This window comes from Phoca vitulina, unplaced genomic scaffold, assembly GCF_004348235.1.
Source record: "Phoca vitulina isolate PV1807 unplaced genomic scaffold, GSC_HSeal_1.0 scaffold47, whole genome shotgun sequence".
NCBI lineage: Eukaryota > Metazoa > Chordata > Mammalia > Carnivora > Phocidae > Phoca > Phoca vitulina.
The window spans coordinates 9,141,503-9,158,420 of NW_022589750.1; the positions used below are offsets into that span (position 1 = coordinate 9,141,503).

The 16,918-nt window shown below is 38.8% G+C and overlaps 1 protein-coding gene across 2 annotated transcripts in view; it reads left to right on the forward strand.

Annotated features, from left to right (window-relative positions):
- ZNF286A (zinc finger protein 286A) overlaps positions 1–12,847 on the forward strand; it is a 38,741-nt gene extending 25,894 nt beyond the window's left edge. Inside the window, exons 8-9 of one of the 2 annotated variants that reach the window (XR_004302649.1) lie at positions 7,956–8,291; positions 12,811–12,847. The gene's annotated coding sequence lies outside the window, so the exon portion shown is untranslated. Of the gene's footprint in view, positions 1–485; positions 675–7,955; positions 8,292–12,810 lie in introns of those variants that run through there. The other variant, XR_004302650.1, reaches the window with a different exon arrangement.
- Positions 12,848–16,918: the final 4,071 nt, after the last annotated feature.

Here is a 16,918-nt window from a genome sequence, read left to right on the forward strand (position 1 = left end):
CTGAGCTGAAGGCAGCCGCTTAACCTACTGAGCCTCCCAAGCGCCCCTGATCTGAAGAATTTTTGAAAGCAGAAAAAAACCTAGGGGGCAAGAACAGAAAGACTTATAATGCTGTCAACAGTCCACTGTGGAAAAATCCTAGGAACATTAAGACTTGTTAAAAAGGCAGCAAGATAGGGGCGACTGAGTGGCTCAATTGTTAAAACGTCTGCCTTTGGCTCAGGTCATGATCCCAGGGTCTTGGGATCAAGCCCCGCATCAGGCTCCCCGCTCACTCGGGAGTCTGCTTCTTCCTCCCTCACTCCCCCTGCTTGTGTTCCCTCTCTCGCTGTCTCTCTGTCAAATAAATAAATAAAATCTTTAAAAAAAAAAAAGGGAGCAAGATAACAAGGTGTGTCATCTGATGGAAAGTTGACGTTTTTTTACAAGATACCTCAAACTGGAAAAGGGGTTTCAGATTGAAGTTTATCTTTATTTCACTACAGAGCCTTCAGGAAAGAGTCCACATATGAATGCACGTATGAATGCACATGAAATGAAGATCACAAAGAATTCTGACTTAATCATCCATTGAAAAGTTATTTCAGAAAGATAGTTTTAATTAATGTTAAAGAACCACAGACCAAGAGAGCACGTTCTGAATGGAGCACTGGGTGTTATACGCAAACAATGAATCATGGAACACTACATCAAAAACTAATGATGTATGGTGATTAACATAATAAAAAAAAAAACCACAGACCAGCACTAACACTTTTTTTATATAAGAACATTTGCACTAGAGAGAAAATGTGACAGTTAATTTTATATGTCACCTTACTGGGTCATGGGTGTCCAGACTTTTGGTCAAACATTATTCTGGATGTGTCCGTGAGGGTGTTTCTGGATGAGATGAACACTTGACTCTACAGACTAAGTAGAGATTGCCCTCTCTAGAGTGGGTGGGACCCATTCAATCCATTGAAGATCTGAATTGAACAAAAAGGCTGAGTAAGCAGGAACTCCTCCTCCCTGACTCTTGAGCTGGAACATTGGTCTTTGCTGGCCTTCACACTTGGATGGAAACATCAGCTCTCTTTGGGTCTCAAGCCTGCCAATTTTCAGACAGGAACTTAAACCATTGGCTGTCCGGTTCTCAGGCCTTCAGACTCAGACTGGGACTCTAGCTTGCCAACTCCAGATCTTGGGACTTACCAGCTTCCATAGTTGTGTGAGCCAATTTTTTATAATAAATCTCTCTATACCTTTTTTAAAATAGATTTTTAAGTAATCTCCACACCAAACATGGCTCGAACTCACAACCCTGAGAATAAGAGTCACATGCTCTACCAACTGAGCCAGCCAGGCACCCCCTCCCCTCTTTGTATTCCTATTGGAATTATTTCACATCCTATTGGTTCTGTTTCTCTGGAAAACCCTAATACAGAAACTATATAGACGACATAGAATTTTTTTTCTATGTATAAAGTGAGAAAATAGTTGATTTATAAAGAAAACAGAGAAGAAAATAGTTGCAAATTTAATAATGTGAAAACTTTTCTGTGACTCCAGAACCCTAGCCTGCAAACAACGTTTGTAGAGTATCTCAGAATGCAGGGTCTAGTAGGTACAACCATATAAAAACAAGTTTCCTCCAACCCCAAAGACGCTAATATCATTAAAACGAACAAAATGGGGGTAGCCTGTGTGACAGCAGAAGACAGTAAGTTCAACGTGGGACAGGTTCAGTTTGAGGTGTTTAGAGAGGCCCTGGGCAGGACAGGTAACCTCTCTGTACTACCTTATCTGAAAAATGGAATAACATACATTCTTGATAGGCTGTTGTGAGAATTCAATGAATCAGTGTATGTAAACTGCTTAGAATGGCCTGGTCCATAATAAATTCTATACACGTTAATCATTATGAGGTATCTAGAGCTCTCTTGTGTGAACTACACATAGCAGCAAGGCAGTTATCTACAAGTTAATGGCTGTTGATGACATGCAAGGAACAGAGCAAAAGAGAACACCAAAGAGACTGCTTTAACACCGCGAGAAGTGGATCCAAAAGACGCGTCGGACACGAGCTACCATGAAGGCAGAAGGAGAACCTGGAGCCTCCCAGGCTGGTGCAGGAACAGTCTACAGAGAAAACCACCTGCTTAAGGGGAACAGCTTCAAAGAACCCGAATGTCTTCAACTTAACCAAGGAGCTGGAAAATACTCTTCTGGCTACTGAGAACGAAATTGGGGCAGCACCAGTTTTGGCCCAACATGTGGCCCAACAGCCAAGAAAGGGAAGTCCCGTTGCAGAGCACGGGATGAGGGCAGGGTTTTCATTCCAGGATCTGCAGGAAGGAAGAGCTGAGGTCTGGCCACCACATGCCATCCCTGCCCGGAATCGAAGTTACGAAGGCCCGCCTGTCCTGCCCGTGGACCACAGACTCCCTTATGCTTTTCAGTCATACCTTTATAGTCGCTCTTGGAAGTCTATGTCGGTTTCCTCGGCGCTTGCCACGCCCAGCAGTATCCAGCGCCACACAGGGTTGGGGGACCAGCAGACCAGCAGCGGTTCACCCAACTGCAAGCAAAGCCAAGCCCCGCGCGCATGCGCGAGTGTGGTGCTGAGCTGCGCACGCGCACTGAGCGTCCCTGCCTCCCACCGACGCCATTGTGACGAACTTGACATTCCCTCCCGCCCTTGATGATACCCTTGGGCACAGACACAGACCCACGCGGGGACGCCGGCGGGCCTCTTCCACTTGTTTGGCCGGCCCCAGAAATGCCAGCGGGGCTGAGGTACTAGTGCGGGAGTATCACCGACTCCCGTGGGGGGCGTCAAGAGCCCGACGACTTCGTGAGTCTCCGCGTTCGAGTCCTGGGCCAGGAGCCTAGTCCCCCGAGGGCCTGGCGTGCGGGTCCTTGACTGTATGGACCCCTCGCCCCCAGGTTCCCTCCTAGACCCGGGAAGGAGGAGGAAGCTGATAGGAGAATCTCGCAGGGTCCTCTGAAAACTGCAGAGGGTGGTGTGAGTGGTTGCCCTCGGAGTTTCACACGTCCAGAGCTGTCCTACCTAACGGGTGGGCGTTCTCCTCACTGGCCTGGATCCAGTCACTTTTTTGTAAGCTCATTTGAATGCACAGGCAGTTCAGAAAATCCGTTTTAAATCTCTATTCCTTCACATATTATGATTGCATAAATTGGGGGTTGCTGGATTGGGCTGTGGCCATGAAGATCACACAAGGGATGATCTCTTGTATTTTACATAGCAGTTCAGGTTTAGGAATCACGGCGTAGGAAATTTCTTCCTGATAAAATACCCAAGCTGCTCATGCATCACCTAATCTTGGTCATCTTGCTTTGGGAGATCAAGGCTTGTGAAGTTACAACACCCTAAAATATTCTGGGAAAAGGATCTGACACAAGGGGCAGGAAGTAACTGGTCACTTAGCTGGTGACTGGCAGAGGATTCTTCCTGTTAGAGGGAGAAAGAAAAACATAGAATGGTTTTCCCTTTTTAAAATAAGTTAACCAAAGCCCGGAAGCTGAAGGAAGTAGTTGCCCAAATCACCCTTCCAGGCATTGGCACAATCAAGACACCAAATTAAAGATCAAAAGATTTTAAACTTCTACTTTACATAAATATTTACCACCAAAATTGTCCTTACAGTGGTTATACCATTTTACGGTTTTTTTCTTTATTACTGCCTACGCTCACTGGCAATGTTTCCCCACATTCTGCCACGTTTGGTATTGTCAGAATTTTTTATTGTATCACTTTTTTTATTGAATGAATTAATGAAATGGATTCATTTTTATTTCACTAATGATTGCTGATACTACCTTTTCATGTTTATTGGACATTGCATTTTGTGCCATGAAATTGCCTATTTTTTTTTTTGCCCATTTTTTCTTTAATCATTAACTTTTATAAAGATACAAATAAAATATAAATCAATTTCCAATTAAATAAAAACAAAACCCCAAGCATCACAGGTAAATCTAAAGACTCCTTTGGGGCGCCTGGGTGGCTCAGTTGGTTAAGCAACTGCCTTCGGCTCAGGTCATGATCCTGGAGTCCCGGGATCAAGTCCCGCATCGGGCTCCCTGCTCAGCGAGGAGTCTGCTTCTCCCTCTGACCCTCCTCCCTCTCATGCTCTCTGTCTCTCATTCTCTCTCTCACAAATAAATAAAATCTTAAAAAAATAAAAAATAAAGACTCCTTTGATCACCACCCTTAAGATCATTTCCTCATCTTCCTCAGTGGAATCACTGTTGTCACTAGAGTATATATTTTTAGAATTTTCCAAAATAGTTTTACAACCTGAACCTACTGATAAATCATAGCACTGAGAAAAGACAATTAGAAATGAGCCTTATGAGTACATATAAAATTTATGTTTACACTATACTGTAGTCTATTAAGTGGACAATAGCATTGTCTAAAAAAGCAATGCACATAACCATCATCTGAACTTTCAACAAGTCTTCACCTTTTTGCTGGTGGAGGGTCTTCCCTCGGTGCTGAGGACTGTTGACTGGTCAGGGTGGTGGTTGCTGAAGGTTGGGAAGGCTGAGGCAATTTCTCAAAATAAGACAACAGTGAAGTTGACCACATGGGTTGACTCTTCCTTTCACAATTTCTTTGTGACATATGATACTTATTTGATAGCATTTTACCCACAGTAGAACTTCTATCAGAATTGGAGTCAATCTTCTCAAACCCTGCATCTGCCTTATCAACTAAGTTCATGTAATATTCTAAATCCTTTGGTGTCATTTCAACAATCTTCGGAGCATCTTCATCAGGCTAGATTCCATCTCAAGGAACAACTTTCTTTGTTTATCCATAGGAAGCAACTTCTCATTTGTTAAAGTTTTATCACGATCTAGGGGTCATGAGATGGAGCCCCACGTCGGCCTCCACACTGGGTGTGGAGCCTGCTTAACATTCTTTCTCCCTTCCTCTCCCTCTGCCCCCCACCCCCACTTTCTCTCACTCTGGCTCTTGCTAAAAAAAAAATAAATAAAAGTTTTATCATGAGATTGCAACAATTCAGTCACATGCTCAGGTTCCACTTCTAATTCTAGTTCTTTTGCCATTTCTACCTCTTCTTCAGTTACTTCCTCCACGGAAGTCCCTCAAAGTCATCCATAGGATTGGAATCAACTTCTTCCAAACTCCTGTTCATGTTGATATTTTGATCTCTTCCCATGAATGACGAATGTTCTTAACAACATCTAGAATGGTGAATCCTTTCCAGAAGGTTTTCAGTTTACTTTGCCCAGACCCATCAGAGCAATCACTACCTATGGCAGCTATAACCTTACAAAATGTATTTCTTAATAAGAAAACTCAACAGTGGAAATTCATTGATCTGTGTGCTGCAGAGTGGACGTTGTGTTAGCAGGCATAAAAACAACATAAATCTCACTGTCCATCTCCATCAGAGCTCTTGGGTGACCAGGTGCATTGTCAATCAGCAATAATATTTTGAAAGGAATCTTTTTTCCTGAGCAGTAGTCTCTACAGTGGGCTTAAAATATTCAGTAAACTATGTTGTAAACAGATGTGCTCTCATCCAGGCTTTGTTGTTCCACTGATAGAGCACAGGCAGAGTAGATTTATCATCATTTTTAAGGGCCTTAGGATTTTCAAAATGGTAAATGAGCATTGGCTTCAACTTAAATCGCCAGCTGCGTTAGCCCCTAGCAAGAGTGTCAGCCTCTTCTTTGAAGCTTTGAAACCAGGCATTGACTTCTCTCTAGCTCTGAAAGTCCTAGATGGCATCTTCTTCCAATAGACGGCTGTTTTGTCTACATTGAAAATCTGTTATTTAGTGCAGCCACTTTCATTAATTATCTTAGCTAGATCTTCTAGATAACTTGCTGCAGCTTCTAAATCAGCACTTGCAGCTTTGCCCTGCACTTTTATGTTATGGAGACGGCTTCTTTCCTTAAACCTCATGAAACAACCCCTGCTAGCTTCAAACTTTTCTTCTCTTCTACAGCTTCCTCATCTCTCTCAGCCTTCATAGAATTGAAGGGAGTTAGGGCCTTGCTCTGCATTAGGCTTTGGCTTCCAGGAATGTTGGGGCTGGTTTAACCTTCTGTCTGGACCACTGAAACTTTCTCCACATCAGCAATAAGGTGGTTTCGCTTTCTTATCATCTGTAGGTTCACTGGAGAAGCACCTTACATTTCCTTCAAGAACTTTTCCTTTGTATTTACAACACAGCTGTTTGGTTCAAGAGACCTAGATTTTGGCCTCTCTTGGCTTTCAACATGCCTTCCTCACTAAGCATAATCATTTCCAGTTTTTTATTTCAAGTGAGAGACATGCAAATCTTCCTTTCACTTGAACACTTACAGGCCATTGTAGGATTATTAATTGGCCTCATTCCAATATTGTTGTGTCTCAGGGACTAGGGAGACCTAAAGAGAGGGAGAGAGACAGAGGAATGGCTGTTCAGTGGAGCAGAACACACAACATGTATCAATTAAGTTTGCTGTCTTAAATCGGCAGGGTTTGAGGCACCCTAAAGGAATTACAGTCATAACATCAAAGACCACTGTTCACAGATCACCAAAATAAATATAATAATAATGTTTTTTTAAAAAGATTCTATTTATTTGACAGAGAGAGCGAGCACAAGCAGGGGGAGCAGCAGGGGAGAGGGAGAAGCTGCCTCCCCACTGAGCAGGGAGCTAGATGTTGGGCTCAATCCCAGGACCCCTGGATCGTGACCTGAGCCGAAGGCAGACACTTAACTGACTGAGCCACCCAGGTGCCCCTAATAATAATCAAGTTTGAAATATTGTGAGAATTACCAAAATGTGACACAGAGACATGAAGTGAGCAACTGCTATTGGAAAAATGGTGCCAGGACACGTGCTCAACACAGGGTTGCTGCAAACCTTCCATCTGTTAAAAAAACGCAGTATCTGCCAAGTGCAATAAAGTGAAGCACAATAAAAAGTACCTATATACTAAATTTAAAGATCCCTATTAATAGAATATATAATCAATAATCAAGCAGGGGGAGCGGCAGGCAGAGGTAGAAGCAGCCTGCCTGCTGAGCAAGGAGCCCGATGCGGGACTCCATCCCAGGACCCTGAGATCATGACCCGAGTCGAAGGCAGATACTTGTGCTCTCTCTGACAAATAAAATCTTTAAAAAATATGTTATTTAAGCCCTCTATATACCTATTTTAAAAATAGGTATGAGCCTACTGAGCCACCAGGTGGCCTTAAATAACATATTTAATAAGGCCAAACCTTAAATTTAAATATTTTTGTAATACATGGAGAGAATACACCTTTTTTTTGAGCATTCATGGAACATATACAAAATTTATTAATATATTTAGCCCCCAAAAACCTTAGTAAATTACAAGCATTAGAAATGGAAAGGATGACGCATCGTTTTACAAGCTAGTTCAAACAAATCTAATTCAAGTTACAGGTAAAAATTATGTTATACAAACTGTTTAAGAGAATAAGACTAAGCTAGGTGTTCTATGTGTGAAGCCAAAATTTTCTAAGTATTTAATAAATTGATTGTTCATATGCTTCCCAAAAGGAAAAAACTTATTTCTCCACTAAATGATAGGGCAAAAAAGAAGTGAAATATATGATCTTCTTCATAGTTGTAGACAGAGATGAGTGTGGTGTGGTAAGCGTGGGTATTGGGATTAGATCTCATTTCACATCCTGTCACCACAAATTATTTGCTATATTACTTCCAGAGACTGGGGACATTATCTCTGTCAGCCTCAGTTTTCTTGTCTTGAAAATGTGCAAAATTATAGCTTCTGTATGAGGTTGGGATAAAGATTAAATGTGGTGATACATGTAAATCTTAATACAGTTCCCTGGAACAAGGAAAGCACTCAACAAACATTTCCTTCTCTTTCTTGTATGTGTGTTCTCATATCCAGAACTAATCTGTTTTGTGGTTATTGCTGGCCTCTAGGGAAAAAAGTGACAATGTCAGGACCCCTGGCAACAAGGACCACGGATGCCCCTATCTGTGATCTGTGAGGAAATGTAGCAACTCTTGTGACCCTTCTGAGGTGGGAGGGACATGGTGAGGATCCTGATGGGTGCTCCTGGGTGAGGACATCGCACTCATATAAATTGGTATGTAAGGATTTCCAGGCCAAAGTGTCGGGGACTTTCAAGGTAGGCTTGACTTTCATGTCTTTTATCTCATCTTCAGGTAAATGTCTTCCCAGGACTCTGCCATTCAAAGAGGAGCATCCCATAGGAAGATGTTATGGCTGCTCTGCGTTTAGCAGTTTTGTCTGAGGTAGGATGTGCCTTCTTCTGTTTCTAAACAGCTGTTTTGGTTTTCATTAAATAACAAATAAGTTTATAAACTAAAGAGTGAAGTCTTAAGTGTTAGCAAGTTTGGCATATGACCATTGGGATTTTGTCTTGCTTGTTTTGAGTGTGTGTGTGCAAATGTGTCTAGATGCACCCTTCTTCTTTTTTTTTTTTTTAAGATTTTATTTTTGACAGAGTGAGTGTACAAGCAGGGGAAGCAGCAGGCAGAGGGAGAGGGAGAAGCAGGCTCCCCGCCCAGCAGGGAACCTAATGCGGGGCTCGATTCCAGGACCCTGGGATCCTGACCTGAGCCAAAGGCAGATGCTTAACTGTCTGAGCCACCCAGGTGCCCCAAGATGCACCCTTCTTCTTTTAAATGATTGTATATGGCATCATATGGTTGTACCATAATTTATTCATCTATTCCCCTTTTGGTGGCTGACTTCCTTGATTTTACACTCTGTGCTACGGCAAGAATTCTTGCACAAATAGTTTACAAACTTGTATTAATGTGGTATAGATCATAAGATTTTCACGTTAAAGATTTTGATAGATCCTTCAAAAATGCCTTTTGAAAGATTCTCATCATTAGTGAATAAGAATGAGAATACCAATTTCCAGTACGTGTAAATATCAACATTAGGTGCCGTCAAGCTTTAACATTTTTGTCAGGCATATATTGATGAGAAAAAGTATCGCATTATGAAATTTATTTTTAGGGATCAATGAGGTAAAGATCTGTTTTTCCAAGTGAGTAGCCAAATGCCTATGCAATATTTTCTGAATGAGTCATGTTTTCCTCAGTTATCTGAAATGCTGTCTTTATTATAAACCAAATTGATCTCTGTACCTGGTACAGTTTCTTTATTCCTTAATCTGTTTGACTGATGTATTTATACATTTGTGCACCAGGATTGTCCTGATTAATAGAGATTTAAAGCACTGGCAGATATCTGGTAGAATATGCTTCCGATATTTTCCTTTTTTGTAAGTTTCTTGACTACTCTAGAACATTGACTTTACCAGAACTTTATAATCAACTTACCAAGTTTTAGCAAATACGCCATTATAATTGGAATTGGATTGGATTTATAGATTAGTTTGGAGACAATTGATAGACATTAAGTCTAAGTCTGTCCATCTAGGAAACATGGTATGGGTTTCCATTTTTCAAGTTTTTAATGTCCTTTATTTTTTTTTTCAGCCAAAAGCTCTCACATATTTATACTGAACCAACCTACTGGTACAGAAGCATAGTAACAGAGAAAAATCACCTCCCGAATAAAACATGTCTATTTTTAGGTAGTAGGGATGTTTACAGAGTGATAGGAGCACGTGACCTTCAAATAGCATAAATACATGTGCGGTCTTATGTGCCATCCTTATAGATCCAGTTTGGTTCTCCAACGCCTCCTCTTGGAGTTGTACCTGATTTTATTACCAGTTTTCATCTGAATCCACTGTGGAATGGGAGAATTCTGCTTTTGTTTCTTGATCAGGAAATGCTTGATCCTGAAAGTCTTTTGAGAAGACATGGCAAGGAACAGTCAACCACACACACCACAATGGCAGAGAAAAGGAAAGAGAGAGCTCAAGTTTTTAATGTCCTTTAAAAAAGTGTTATAGTTTTTTCATAGTTTTTGTACCTGTAGAAATTGGATCTTTCTAAAAGCTCATTTTGAGAATGGTTACTGCTAATATAAATCACAAATTTTATATACATCTTACTGCTCTCCTGGGTGCCAGGAGTATTCATTGCTATTGGGTTGCACCTGCATCTAGGCCTCTTCGGGAAGAGTTATAAAGTAGATATATTTTTTAATTTTTAAAAATTTTTTAAATTCCAGTATAATTAACATACTGTATTACATTAATTTCAGGTATACAATATAGTGACTCAACAAGTCTGTTCATTACTCAGTGCTCATCAAGATAAGTGTGCTCTTAATCCTCTTCACCTATTTCACTCATCCTCCCACCAACCTCCCCTCTGGTAACCATCCCTTTGTTCTCTGTAGTGAAGAGCCTGATTTTTTGTCTCTTTTTTTTTCCCTTTGTTTTGTTTCTTAAATTCCACAAATGAGTGAAATTATATGGTATTTGTCTTTTGCTGACTGACTTATTTCACTTAGCATAGTATTCTCTAGATATGTCCTGATTGTTGTTAATGGCAAGATTTCGTTTTTGTATGGCAGAAGATTCCATTATATATACCACATATTTATCCATTCATCTGTTGATGGACACTTGGGTTGCTTCCATAATTTGGTTATTGTAAATAATGCTACAATAAACATAGGGGTGCATATATCTTTTCAAATTAGTGTTTTCATATTTTTTGAGTAAATATCCATAGTGGAATTATAGGATCAATGGTAATCCTGTTTTTAATTTTTTTGAGGAACTTCCATACTGTTTTCCACAGTGGATGCACCAGTTTGCATTCCCACCAACTGTGCAGTAGGGTTCCTTTTTCCTCCACATCCTTGCCAACACTTGTTGTTTCTTGTGTTTTTTATTTTAGCCATTCAGACAGGTGTGAGGTGATATCTCATTGTGGTTTTGATTTGCAGTCCCTGATGATTAGTGATGTTGAGCATCTTTTTGTGTGTCTGTTGGCCATTTGAATGTCTTTGTTGGAGAAATGTCTGCTCGTGTCTTCTGCCCATTTTAAATAGAATTATGTGGGTTTTTTGGGTATTGAGATGTATCAGTTCTTTATATATTTTGGATACTCCTTATCAGATACATCATTTGCAAGTATCTTCTCCCATTCAGTAGTTTGTCTTTTAGTTTTGTTGATTGTTACCTTTGCTGTGCAGAAGCTTTTTATTTTGATGTAGTCTCAATAGTTTATTTTGTTTCCCTTGCCTTAGGAGACCTATCTAGAAAAATGTTGCTATGGCCAATGTCAGAGAAATTACTGCCTATGCTGTCTTCTAGGATTCTTATGGTTTCACATTTAGGTCTTTAATCCATTTTGACTTTATTTTTGTGTATGGTGAAAGAAAGTGGTCCAGTTCCATTCTTTTGCAATAGCTGCCCAGTTTTCCCAACACTATTTATTAAAGTCTCTTTTTCCCATTGCATATTCTTGCCTCCTTTGTCAAAGATTAATTGGCCATATAATCATGAGTTTATTTCTGGGCTTTCTACTCTATTCCATTGATCTATGTGTCTGTTTTTAACCAGTACCATACTGTTTTGATTACTGCAGCTTTGTAATATATCTTGAAATCTGGGATCGTTTTGTTCTTTTTCAAGATTGCTTTAGCCATTCACAGTCTTTGTGGTTCCATACAGATTTTAAGATGATTTGTTCTAGTTCTGTGAAAAATGCTGTTGGTATTTTGATAAGGATTGCAGGAATCTATAGATTGCTATGGACAGTATGGACATTTTAACAATATTTGTTCTCCCTCTTCATGAGCAGGGAATATCTTTCCATTTGTTTGTGTCATCTTTAATTTTCTCAATCAGTGTATTATAGTTTTTAGCGTACAGATCTTTTATCTACTTGGTTAAGTTTATTCCTAGATATTTTTAATTTGTGGTGTAATTGAAAAGAGGATTGTTTTCTTAATTTCTCTGTTATTTCATTATTAGTGTATGAAAATGCAATGGATTTCTGTATATTGATTTTGTATCCTAGGACCTTACCGAATTCATTTATCAGTTCTAGTAGTTTTTTTGGTGGAATCTTTAGGGTTTTCTATATATAGTATCATGTCATCTGCAAATAGTGAAAGTTTTACTCCTTCCTTACCAATTTGGATGCATTTTATTTATTTTTGTTGTCTGAGTTCTGTGGCTAGGGCTTCCAATACTGTGTTGAATAAGTGGTGAAAGTAGACATCCTTGTCTTTTTCCTGATGTTAGGGGAAAATCTCTCAGTTTTTCACCAAGGAGTATGATGTTATCTGTGGGTGTTTTATATATGGCTTTATTATGTGGAAGTGTGTTCCCTCTAAACCTAGTTTGTTGAGGGTTTGTTTTTTTTTTTAATATTTTATTTATTTATTTGACAGAGAGAGAACACAAGCAGGGGGAGTGGGGGAGGGAGAAGCAGGCTTCCCGCCTAGCGGGGAACCCGATGCGGGGCTTGATCCCAGGACCCCGGGATCATGACCTGAGCTGAAGGCAGCCGCTTAACCAACTGAGCCACCCAGGCGCCCCTGTTGAGGGTTTTTATCATGAATGGGTATTATACTTTGTCACATGCTTTTTCTGCATCTATTGAAATGATCATGTGGTTTTTATCCTTTCTCTTGTTGATGTGATGCATCATGTTGATTTATTTGTGAATATGGAACCAACTTGCATCCCAGGAATAAATCCCACTTAATTGTGGTGAATCATTTTTTTAATGTATTGTTGAATTTGGTTTGCTAATATTTTGTTGAAGATTTTTGCATCTGTGTTCATTAGAGATATTGGCCTGTAGTTCTCCTTTTTCTAGTGTGTGTGTTTTTTTTTAAAGATTTTATTTATTTATTTGACAGAGAGAGACACAGCGAGAGAAGGAACACAAGCAGGGGGAGTGGGAGAGGAAGAAGCAGGCTTCCCGCGGAGCAGGGATCCAGAAGCCGAACTTGATACCAGGACCCTGAGATCATGACCTGAGCCGAAGGCAGACACCCAGCGACTGAGCCACCCAGGCGCCCCTTTTTCTAGTGTTTTTATCTGGTTTTGGTATCAAGGTGATGCTGGCCCCAAAGAATGAATTTGGAAGTTTTCCTTCCTCTTCTATTTTTTGGAATACTTTGAGAAGAATAGGTATTATCTCTTCTGTGAATGTTTGGTAGAATTCACCTGTAAAGCCATTGGTCCTGATCTTTTGTTTGTTGGGAGTTTTAAAATTACTGATTCAATGTCATTGCTGGTAATCAGTCTTTTAAAATTTCCTATTTCTTTCTGATTCATTTTGGGAGATTATATGTTTTTAGGGATTTTTCCATTTCTTCTAGGTTGTCAAATTTGTTGGCATATAATTTTTCATAATATTCTCTTATAATCATTTATATTTCTGCTATTTGGGTTATTTCTCCTCTTTCATTTGTGATTTTGTTTGAGTCCTCTCTTTTTTCATGAGTCTGGCTAAACCATTTTTCAATTTTGTTGATCTTTTCAAAGAACCAGCTCCTAGTTCCAAAGACCTGTTCTATTGTTCTTTTAGTTTCTATTTCATTTATTTCTGCTCTAATCTTTATTTTTGTTCTTCTTTTTCTAGCTCCTTTATGTATAAGGTTAGGTTGTTTATTTGAGATGTTTCTTGCTTCTTGAGGTAGGCCCGTATTGCAATAAACTTCCCTCTTAGTACAGTTTTTGCTGCATCCTAAAGATTTTGGACCATAGTATTTTCATTTTCATTTGTCTCCATGTATTTTTTTATTTCCTCTTTGATTTCTTGGTTGACCCATTTATTGTGCAGTACCATGTTATTTAACCTCCATGTGTTTTTTGTGTTCTTTCCAGATTTTTTTTTTGTGGTTGATTTCTAGTTTCATAGCGTTGTGGTCAGAAAAGATGCATGGTATGACTTCAGCCTTTTTTACTTGTTGAGACCTGTTTTGTGGCCTAACATGTGATCTGTTCTGGAGAATGTTCCATGTGCTCTTGAAAAGAATGTGTATTCTGCTGTTTTAGGATGGAATGTTCTAAGTATATTTGTTAGATTCATCTGGTCCAATGTGTCATTCAAAGCTATTGTTTCCTGGTTGATTTTCAGTTTGGATAATCCATTGATGTGTGATTTTAAAGTCCCCTACTATTATTGTATTACTGTCAATTACTTCCTTTATCTTTATTAATAGCTACTTTATATATTTAGGTGCTCCCATGTTGGGTGCATAAATATTTACAATTGTTTTATCTTCTTGTTGTGTTGTTCCCTTTATGATTATGAAGTGTCCTTCTTTGTCTCTTGTTATAGTCTTTGTTATAAAGTCTGTTTTGTCCGATATAAATATTGGCCAGAAACCCTGGCTTTCTTTTCACATCCATTTGCATGATAAATGCTTTTCCATCCCTTCACTATCAATCTGCATGTGTCTTTAAGTCTGAAATGAGTCTCTTTTAGGCAGCATATAGATGGGTCTTGTTTTTTTATCCACTCTGTCACCCTGTGTCTTTTGATTGGAGCAGTTAGTTCATTTACATTCAAAGTAATTATTGATAGATATGTACGTTTTGTAACTTGTTATGATTGTTTTTGTAGTTCTTCTCTGTTCCTTTCTTCTCTTGCTCTCTTCTCTCATGGTTTGCTGGCTTTCATTAGTGATATACTTGGATTCCTTTCTCTTTATTTTTTGCATATCTGTTACTGCTTTTTGATTTATGGTTATCATTAGGTTTATATATAACATTTTATGTATATAGTAGTGTATATTAAGTTGATGGTCACTTAAGTTTGATATATACAATTGATTTATGTAATATTCAAATAGAAGCAAAGTTAATCAATGTATTGTTTAGAGATCCATATACATTTTTTTAAACTATAGAGAAAAGCAAGGAAATGTTTAACACAACATTTAGGATAGGTTATTACTCCTACAAGGGTAAAATCCAGGAAGGACACACAGGTGAGTTCAAATGTATTGGTAATGTTTTATTTTTTAAGCTGGGTAGGGGCACACTGTTGTTCAGTTTATAGTGATTTTTGTAGACATTCTTGTGTGTAGTCTATATTTAACAAAATTTTAAACTATTTAAGAAATCTCTAGTGAAGGAAGAAACTTATGCTTTCCGGTTTCAAATCATAAGCCAGTGGTTAAATGTTACTTGAAGGCAGATTTTTATTCAAATTATAAAAATTTATGCTAACCATGAAAAGCTTCTGAGAATGGAGTAGGCTGCCTTGTAAAATAATTAGTTTTAATCCTTGGAGCAGTCCAGGCAGAGATTAGGTGACTACTTGCTGAAGATATTCAAATATCCTCTTAGGGATTGGACTAAATGACCTGCAAGCTCCCTTCCAAATTAAGGATGTTCTATTTACATGAATCTCCCTATCAATATTCTGTGTATTTTTCTTCACAATAGGTTATGTAATGGATAATTTTGTATTATTATAATGTACTTTAGGAATCAATAACATTCAGGGATGTGCCAGTAGACTTCACCTGGGAAGGATGGAAGTTAATGGACCCCACACAAAGGAATCTACACAGGGAATAATGCTGGAGAACTACAGGAACCTGATCTCTCTGGGTAAGAACAGTTTCTCCTCCGTGACTCTCCATCTTTCTACTGGACCAAATGGAGCTTAGGGTCCAGGGCTTTATGATTTCTTATGGACCCTTTATGGAGTAATTCTATCCCCATTTCTAAGTAAAAACTCTGTTCTTCATAGAGGAAAAAATTTATATTTTCAGTGAGTTACCTTGAAAGCAACACCTGAACATCCCAAGACTTAGGACTACCTCTTCTAGAATCTCTTTTAAGATACTTCCATTCTGCCTTTTTTAGGGAGTAGGGGGAGTTGACCTATATTCATTCTGTGACAGTGTATTTCAGCATCCTTGGGAGCATAGATCTGAGTCCTCCCCAGGTACTTTTGTAATGAAATGGAACTCCTTATACTGGCCACACCTTCCAAAAGATTGATGACCTCACCGAATTCTAGAATGGCTTTTTGTCACCAACATGGTCAATTCCCATTTCCTGTTTCCTGAACAGGGCTTGCAGTTTCCAAACCAGACATGATTTCCTAGCTGGAATCAGGAAAAGAGCCTTGGATGGTGGTGAGACAGATTTCAAGAAACCTCTATCCAGGTAAATAAATAAGAACCAGGATGTTAAGGTTCATTGCAAGTGACAACCTCAGTTAGTGTTTAAAAATTATCTTTTGAAAAAAAAAAATTTTAAGTTAACTCTTGTCAGAGCTGTTTCACAGGAAAAGGACCATCTTTTGATCTTTGACATGCTTTGCTTGTTTTCTGTATTTCATTTCATCCCATGCTGCTTTCTCTGGGTCTTTGACTCCCAGCAGAATCCTGATATGAAGTATGGGAGCACACCTTTCATTTTTGAAATTTTTTTTCACATTATATAATATATACAGTTTCCTGAGTAACTAAATATTTTTCTGCTTTCCTACCCATCCTATACCACATGATTAACTTTTCCTTCAAAATTATTTCAGCCACATACATTTCTGTATTCCTCTGATCTTTCTCCATGCAGTTTACACATTCTGAGGGACTTTTTTTCCAAATTTTATTTGGTCTAGGACTTCCAAAAATTGCTAGTGGAAGTCACCTACATGTACAGAGTTTCTAAGGTCTCTAAATTATACCTTTCCTGTTTCTGCTGAACCATCTTTTAACCTATTGATTTGAATTCCTTGTCTTCCTCATAATAGGAAACTGTATTTGAGACCCTGGCTTTCTTGATTAAAAGAAATAGTAACATATATGACACCTTGCTCCTACAGAACATACCAGGTGATTTCCACTAGAAATCTAAATGACAGCAAATCTTTAAAAAAAAATTTTAAGTAAGTATATAATTTCCTCATGTGGTACTTAATATTGCTGTGTATGTGACTCATCTATGACATTTAATGTTCTCTCTTAATTATGTGATTTCTAAAAGATCTATATGATT